Source organism: Carlito syrichta, unplaced genomic scaffold, assembly GCF_000164805.1.
Source record: "Carlito syrichta isolate Samal-C Ts95f unplaced genomic scaffold, Tarsius_syrichta-2.0.1 Scaffold153566, whole genome shotgun sequence".
Classification (NCBI taxonomy): Eukaryota; Metazoa; Chordata; class Mammalia; order Primates; family Tarsiidae; genus Carlito; species Carlito syrichta.
In genome coordinates this window covers 25188-31434 of record NW_007097662.1, presented here as the reverse complement: position 1 = coordinate 31434, position 6247 = coordinate 25188, and positions in this window count along the sequence as shown.

Sequence of the window (6247 nt, the reverse complement as noted above, 5' to 3'; positions counted from 1 at the left end):
CAAAAAAAAAAAAAAAAAGATAACAGGGGCCAGCACTGCTCTCTCTCAGATACCTCCATGAGCCCCCTTGCCCTTAAGGTCTGGACTGTGGCCTCTGGAGTTGGTCAGTGTGCACAATGCTTTCCCTCCACCAGATGCCAGGGTCTTGGTCCCACTGATGGGGTCTGCAGGTGTGAGGGAGCCACAGAGTGAAGGGCTGTATTGAGCCTCCCTACCCAGGGACGGTCAGCATCCAGACTATCCTCCACCCTGACCTCCAGGCCCTGTGACCCCCACAGCACCATCTGAGGTCCCAGGGAAGAGAAGACTCTGAGTCGGGCCATATCTCCCCTTGGATGGGGTGAGAAGCGGTGGGAGCACTGGAGCCCCCAGGCCTCCTTGGAGAATCACCAAAGCACGAGGTTGACTAGGTGGGGAGCCAGATTCCCATCACCCTGCCTGGTTCCACCTCCTAAAGGAATCTCTGTGTTGACACTGAGCCGGGATAAGCCCCAGAGCTAGTACCCAACCTTGCCCAGGACAAGGGGCTGCCTGAAGTTCCACCCCAAGGACTGGGAGCAATCCGACTCACAATGTGACAAGGGCAAGTCTGGGCCAAGCTCTCTCTTTTCCTTTGTGACCCCCATACCATAACATGGCCAGGCTCCTGGCCCTTCCCAGTCTCCCAGACCCTTTCTCATTCCTTAGGGCCCAAGCCCCCTGTGGCTAGATGGAGACACACCTGGGTCTTGGCCTGCGCCTGGGGAGGAGTGCTGAGAAGTGGCAGGCCAGAGTTCTGGAAGGGACAACATTGGCAGCTGCAGGAGGAGGGCCTGAAGGTTCCCAGAAACTCTGAAGCCAGAACTGGGATTGTCCCATGTTGTGGTTGCCTGAAAAATACAGGAAGGTGGTGGAAGTTCTTCAGCTATGTTCTAATTAAACCAGGTACCCAATGAGGGCAGGCTCAGGTCTAAACTTCTTACTCTGCACCCCTAGCCCCAGACCACCTTTAGGCTTTGGAACAAGCCCATCCGTGAGCAGCCAGGGCAGTGGTTGAGAGCCAGGCTCTGGGTTGGGCCTTTCCATGAGCTCAGGCAAGTCCCTCCCTCTCAGGGAGGACTTAGATTCCGCGTCTATGTAACAAGACTGGTCTCATGCAAGAAGTTGCAGGGGTCTGGCTCTGTTCTGTAGGACTATGCATCCAGAAAGGCATCCTGGAAGGATGGATTTTAGAGGGTAACTAAGAGTTCAACCTGTTTGCTGATACAGGAAAAGGCATTCCACATAGAGGGAATAGCATAAGCAAAGTTCCTGCCCTTTGTTCTCCTTTTTGTCTACTGGCAATAAGCCACCTTCTGTCTGTGGCAATTCTGCCCACATTGCCTTGGCCAAGCCATTTCTCCATTCTGGGTCTCAGTTTCCTTATCTATATAATAAGAATGATAATAGTAATGGTGAGGATAATGACAATAAAAATGTTTGGAAAGCGTTGAGATTAGATACGAGCATTGGGTGAATTCTGTCCTGAGTCACCTAGCATTCTCTGTTGTTTGGAGGGTGACCAGGGCCCTGTATGGTCCACTATTGGGCTTCAGACATGTCTGATAAGTAGGTGAGATGTCCTTAGAGGTCAGATCACAGGGTGAGGCTGAGTTCCTAGAGAGAGAAGGGGCCTGGTACTCAGAACTGGGCCAGGAGCAGGGCCTAGGGTGGAAAGCAGAGACCCTGGTTCTGGGCCCAGCAGAGTCTGACCTGACCTCCAAGCCCACAGGGGCAGTAATGGGTACTGCTCCCAAGCAACTCTGCTGTCGGGGGACCCTCACCTGAGTACAATATATCAAAATGAAAGGACTTAACCTTCTCCATCCCAAAGGATATCAAAGGCAGCAGCTGCAGACCCAGGGAGACTGTGTCTGTCAGGATGACACCACCAAGGAACCTTCTGGGCTTACATGTCAACAGAGATTCGAAGATGATCAGCACTGAGGAGACCTAGAAGCCAGTGCTGGGGTTTGGGATGGGGGAACTGAGGGGAAAGTGTAGTCAAGACCAAGCCATGGATGCTGGGCACCAATAGGACCCCCCTGGGGGGCTTGGTCAGGGGGCTTGACCACCCCAGGATCCACATGTTGCTGATCAAAAAAGCACAGCCTCAGCTCAGCTGTGAACTTAGTAACCACTCCCAGGGCCCTTTCACACCCTGAGGCTTTCAGTTCCCAGATATGCAACATGAGCACCTGAGGGGTGCCCATGTGGCATGCCTCTCAGTCCCTCCCTTCTGCAGCCATTGCTTCATTTTATGGTGACAGCAAGTTAACTTTTGAAGCTAGTAGCAGTTTCCAATTCTCAGCCTTTTCTCCCACCAATTCTGTCCTTTTACCAAGACTAAAAGGCTTCAGCAGATCAATCTTGTCTTCCAAAGCACAGGGGATAAGCTGGGCTTTACAGGATAACTAGGAGTTCACCTGTCCCTCCCAAGACCCCGTAGTTCAGCACACTGTCAGGTGACACTCCTTCCACAGAATTCCTCTCATCCTTTTCCTCTGTATTTTCTTTTTTAGAAAACTTACATTGAGTCATAACATATGTACGAAACAGTACACAAATCATAAATATACGAGTACAGCTCAGTTAATCTAAAAAATGAACACACCAGTATGTAATCAGCACTTGGATCAAGAAAGAGAATATTACTAGCCTTTGAAAGTCCCACTTGTGATCATTCCAGTCAGTAACAGTCAAAGGTAACCACTATCCTGGCTCCCAACGTATAGGTTAGTTTCGCCTGTTAATTAAAATCATACAGTGTGTGATTCCATATAATTAGAATATAACATGGCATCATACAGTATATACTCTTTTGTGTAGGGATACTTTCACTCAACAATATGTCTGTGAGATTCATCTAAGATGTGTAGTTGTGGTTCATTCAATCTCAATGTTGCTGGTATTTCATTACGTGAATACACCAACACATGTTTCTCCATTCTCCATTCCCCTAACAGACATTGGGTAGTTTCCAGTTTGGTTACTATGAATAGTGTTGATAGGAACTTTCTGGTACCTGTCTTCTGGTGAGCATATGAGCACTTTTCATTCGGTATATATTTACATGGAGTTGGAATTGCTAGATCATAGGATGCTTTTGCAACATGAACAAATAAAACCAAGTAGTTTTCCAAAGTGGTTGTACCAGTTTATACTCCTACTAGCAATGCACATGAGTTCTAGTTGATTCAAATATTGGTATTGTCGGCCTTTTTCATATTTACTTTCCTCTTTTCTTTAATAGCTTTATTGCGATATAATTCATATACCATACAATTCATCCAAAGTGTACAATTTAATGGTTTTTAGTTTATTCACAGATACATGCAACCATTACCACAGTCAATTTTAGAACATTTTTGTTACCACAAAAAGAAACCTCATACAAGGCAGGTATGGTGGCATGTATCTGAAGTGAAGTCCCAGCTACTTGGGAGGCTGAGGCAGGAGGATCACTTGAGACTAGCTGAATGTGAAATGATCATGCCTGTGAGTAACCACTGCACTCCAGCCTGGGCAACAAGGTAAGACTCCATCTCTTACAAAAAGTTTTTTAGTTAAATTTTCAAAAAATGTTTCAGCTATCACCCTCTACCCCATCCTACTTCTCAGCCCTAAGAAACCACTAATCTGCTTTCTGTCTCTTTAGATTTCCCTATTCTGGACATTTCATATGAATGGAATTATATAATATACAGGCTTTTGTGACTGACTTCTTTCACTAAGCATAATTTTTTTTGAGATTTATCTGTGTTCTTGTATGCATCAGTACTTCATTTGTTTTGACTGAATAATATTCCATTATATTGATATATCACATTGTGTTAATCCTTCACTCAATGATGGACAATTGGTTGGTTTGTACCTTGTGGCTATTTGAATAATGCTGCCTCAAACATTTGTGTATAAGTTTTGTGTGGACATACGTTTTCATTCCTCTTGGATATACAGTTGACTCTTGAAAAACACAGGTTTGACTTCCGTGGGTCCACTTATCCATGGATTTTTTTTCAATAAATATATTGGAAAAGTTTTTGAAGATTTGCAACAGTTTGATAAAACTTGCAGATGAAACGCTACCCCTGAGATAGCAACCGCTTCTCCTACTCAGCCTGCTCAATGAGAAGATGGCAAGGATGTAAACCTTTATGATGATCCACTTCCTCATGATAAATAATAAATGTATTTTCTCTTTTTTGTGATTTTATTTTCATGAGCCAGACTAATTTATATTTATGTTTTTGTAGAGATGGAGTCTCGCTATGTTGCTGGTCTTGAATTCCTAGTCTCAAGCAATCCTCCCACCTCAGCCTCTCAAAGTGCTGGGATTACAGACATGAGCCACCATGCCCATCCTTTTTTTTTTGAGTTGGAGTCTCACTCTGTCACCCGGGCTACAGTGCAACGGCAAGCTCACGACCTGCTGGGCTTAGGCAGTCCTTCCACTTCAGCCTTCCAAGTAGCTGGAACTACAGTTGTGTGCCACCCCACTCAGCTAATTTTTTGATTTGCTGTAGATATGAAATCTTGCCAAATTGCCCAGGTTGGTCTCAAACCCCTGGACTCAGGCAATCCTCTCACCTCTGCCTCCTAAAGTATGGGATTACAGGTGTGAGCCACCACACCCAACCTCCCAGCCTTCTTTACAATTTTCTTAGTAACATTTTCTTTTCTCTAGATTACTTTGTTATAAGAATACAACATATAATATTATAACTTACAAAATATGTGATAATCAACTGTTTATGTTATTCCTAAGGTCAACAGTAGGCTCTTAGTAAAGTTTATTAGGAGTCAAGTTATATGCAAATTTTCAACTGCACATGGGTGTCGGCTCATCTAACTCCCATGTTGTTCAAAGGTCAACTGTATACCTAGGAACAGAATTGCTGGATTATAGGATAACTCTATGTTTAATCATGTGAGGACCTGCCAGACTGTTTTCTTTCTTTTTTTTTTTTTTTTTGAGTTGGAGTCTCACTCTGTCGCCCATTCTGGAGTGTAGTGGCCGCTCCCGGCCACCACAGCCTCGACCTGCTGGGCTCCGGCGATCCTTCCGCCTCAGCCTTCCGAGTAGCTGGAACTACAGGCACACGCTACCACGCCCGGCTAATTTTTTTATTTTATTGTAGAGATGAGGGCTCGCCAAGTTGCCCAGGCGGGTCTCGAACCTGGGTGCTCAGGCAATCAACTCACCTCAGCCTCCCAAAGCGCGGGATTACAGGCTGAGCCACCGAGCCCGGCTCAGACTGTTTTCTAAAGGGGCTGCACCATTTTACATTCCCACCAGCAGTCTATTGGGGTTTTGATTTCTCCACTCTCTTATTAGCATTTGTTATTATCTGATTTTTTTTTTTTATTCTAGCCATCCTGAGAGAAAGGGACATGCCTGAGCTCATGGAGAGACCCAACCCACAGTCTGGCTCTCAGTGACTGCCCCACCTGCCCACAGATGGATTTATCCCACAGCCTGGAGGTAGCCTGGAGCTAGAGGTGAAGAGTGAGAAGCTCAGATGGAGCCTGTCCTCACTGGTCAACTTTTTTTTTTTTTTGAGTAGGAGTCTTATCTGTCACTCAGGCTGGAGTGCAGTGGCACACTGCTCATGGCCACCGCAGCCTCGACCTGCTGCTGGGCTCAGGCGACCCTTCTGCCTCAGCATTACAAGTAGCTGAAACCACAGGCACACACCACCAAGCCCAGCTAATCTTTTTATTTATTGTAGAGACGAGGTCTCAACAAGTTGCCCAGGCAGGTCTTGAATCCCTGGATTCAGGGAATCCTCTCGCCTTTTATTTTCTTGTAATCCCAAAGTGCTGGGATTACAGGCATGAGCCACTGGACCCGGCTGGTCAACTTATTTGTATCTTTGACTCTAAAGTCTGTCTCCTGGTTGGGCACAGTGGCTTATGGTTATAACCCCAGCACTTTGGAAGGCCAAGGCAAGAGGATCACTGGAGCCCAAGAGTTCAAGACCAGCTTGGGAAACATAGCAAGAGCCCCATCTCTATTTATTTTTAAAAAGAAAGAAAGAAAGAAATCTCCTGTAGACAGCATATAGGTGGATCTTTTTAAATATCCAGTCTGTTCGCGACCCGCCTGGGCAACTTGGCGAGACCTCATCTCTACAATAAATCAAAAATTAGCCGGGCGTGGTAGCGCACGTCTATAGTTCCAGCTACTTGGAAGGCTGAGGCGGAAGGATCGCCAGAGCCCAACAGG